Source organism: Chamaea fasciata, unplaced genomic scaffold (genome assembly GCF_029207755.1).
Source record: "Chamaea fasciata isolate MVZ Bird 193981 ecotype frontalis unplaced genomic scaffold, bChaFas1.0.hap1 SCAF_5, whole genome shotgun sequence".
NCBI classification, from domain to species: Eukaryota; Metazoa; Chordata; class Aves; order Passeriformes; family Sylviidae; genus Chamaea; species Chamaea fasciata.
This window is the reverse complement of record NW_027094090.1, coordinates 1,346,504-1,349,104: the sequence shown is the minus strand read 5'-3', so window position 1 is coordinate 1,349,104 and position 2,601 is coordinate 1,346,504. Positions and strand designations below refer to the sequence as shown.

Genomic DNA, 2,601 nt, shown 5'->3' with positions numbered 1-2,601 from the left:
GGACAGGAAGGGACAGAGGGACAGGGGGACAGGGGGACAGGGGGGACAGAGGGACAGAGGGACAGGGACAGAGGGACAGGGGGACCAGAGGGACAGAGGGGGACAGAGGGACAGGGGGACAGGGGGACAGGGGGACAGGGGGACAGGGGGACAGAGGGGGACAGAGGGACAGGAGGGACAGGGGGGACAGGGGGACAGGGGGACAGGGGGACAGGGGGACAGGGGGACAGGGGGGACAGGGGGACAGGGGGACAGAGGGACAGGGGGACAGGGGGACAGGGGGACAGGGGGGGACAGAGGGACAGAGGGACAGGGGGACAGGGGGGACAGGGGGGACAGGGGGACAGGGGGGAGGGGACAGAGGGGACAGAGGGACAGAGGGGACAGGGGGGACAGGGGGACAGGGGGGACAGGGGGACAGGGGGGACAGGGGGACAGGGGGGACAGGGGGGACAGAGGGACAGAGGGACAGGGGGGACAGGGGGACAGGGGGACAGAGGGACAGGGGGACAGGGGGGACAGGGGGGGACAGAGGGGACAGAGGGGACAGGGGGGGACAGGGGGACAGGGGGACAGAGGGACAGGGGGACAGAGGGACAGGGGGACAGGGGGGACAGAGGGACAGGGGGACAGAGGGACAGGGGGGACAGGGGGGACAGGGGGACAGGGGGACAGAGGGACAGAGGGACAGGGGGACAGGGGGACAGGGGGACAGGGAGGGACAGAGGGACAGAGGGACAGAGGGACAGAGGGGACAGGGGACAGGGGGACAGTGGGACAGAGGGACAGGGGGACAGGGGGACAGAGGGGACAGGGGGACAGGGGGACAGGGGGACAGGGGGACAGAGGGACAGGGGGACAGAGGGACAGGGGGACAGGGGGACAGGGGGACAGGGGGACAGGGGGACAGGGGGACAGAGGGACAGGGGGACAGAGGGGACAGGGGGACAGGGGGACAGAGGGGACAGAGGGACAGAGGGACAGGGGGACAGGGGACAGGGGACAGGGGGACAGGGGGACAGAGGGACAGGGGGACAGAGGGACAGGGGACAGGAGGGACAGACGGGACAGGGGGGACAGGGGGACAGGGGGACAGAGGGGACAGGGGGACAGGGGGACAGAGGACAGGGGGACAGGAGGGACAGGGGGACAGGGGGACAGGGGGACAGGGGGACAGGGAGGACAGGGGGACAGAGGGACAGGGGGACAGAGGGACAGGGGGACAGAGGGACAGGGGGACAGGGGGACAGAGGGACAGGGGGACAGGGGGACAGGGGGACAGGGGCGGGACAGGGGGACAGAGGGGACAGGGGGACAGGGGGACAGGGGGACAGAGGGGGACAGGGAGGGACAGGGGGGACAGGGGGGACAGAGGGACAGGGGGACAGGAGGGACAGGGGGGACAGGGGGGACAGGGGGACAGGGGGGACAGAGGGACAGAGGGACAGGGGGACAGGGGGACCAGAGGGACAGGGGGACAGGGGGGACAGGGGGACAGGGGGACAGGGGGACAGGGGGGACAGAGGGACAGAGGGACAGAGGGACAGGGGGACAGGGGGACAGAGGGACAGAGGGACAGAGGGACAGAGGGACAGGGGGACAGGGGGACAGAGGGACAGAGGGACAGAGGGACAGGGGGACAGGGGGACAGGGGGGACAGGGGGGACAGAGGGGACAGGGACAGAAAAAGGAGGGAAGAGAGATGGCGACAGAGGGGACAGGGATGGGGGACAAGGACAGGGACAGCGGGACATGGGGGACAGAGGGGACAGGGGGACAGAGAGAGGGACAGTGGGGACAATGGGACGGGGGACAGAGGGGACAAGGACAGGGGGGACAGGGATGGGGTGACAGGGGGACAGAGACGGGCGGACAGAGGGGACAGGAGGGACACAGGGACAGAGAGAGGGACAGGGGGACAGAGGGGACAGAGGGGACAGAGGGGACAGGGACAGCAACAGAAGGACGGGGGGGACAGAAGGGTCAGGGACAGAGGGGACAGAGACGGGGGACACAGGGGACAGAGGGACACATGGACAGAGAGAGAGGGGACAGGAACGGGGACACATGGGGACAGAGGGGACAGAGACGGGGACGGGGGACAGAGGGGAACACGGACAGGGAAGAAGGCGACAGGGGGGACAGGGCCACAGAGACAGGGGGGACAGGAGGGACACAAGGACAGAGGGGACAGGAACGGGGACACAGGGGACACAGGGGGACACAGGGGACACACGCCACATTTCCCGTCCCCCAGCAGCCGCCCCTCCCCCCCCCCCCCCCGCATCCCGACCATTCCCGGCGACAATCCCGGGAGCTCCCAACCGCCGCCGGCGACACGGCGGTGACACCGGCGACACCTCGGGGACAAACCAACCCCGGCCGGGAACACCCGCAACCCTCAAAAAACCCAAAAAAAAACCCCCAAAAAACCCCAAAAAGCCCAAAATCCCTAACCACGGAGCTCATCCCGGCCCCTCACCTATTCCCGGGAATTTTTTGGGAATTCGGCGCTTTCCAGGAGCGATCCCGGGGGGGGAAAAACCCCCAAATCCCGGCGGAGAATCCCGGGGGCTGCCCCGCCCGCCCGGGGGCCCGGTA

General features: G+C 69.3%; 1 protein-coding gene across 1 annotated transcript in view; it reads left to right on the top strand.

The window, feature by feature from the left end:
- Positions 1-2,601, top strand: part of FBH1 (F-box DNA helicase 1) — a gene marked incomplete at its 5' end in the record, with an annotated part of 140,679 nt that overhangs the window by 1,651 nt on the left and 136,427 nt on the right. The gene's annotated exons all lie outside the window — the stretch shown is intronic.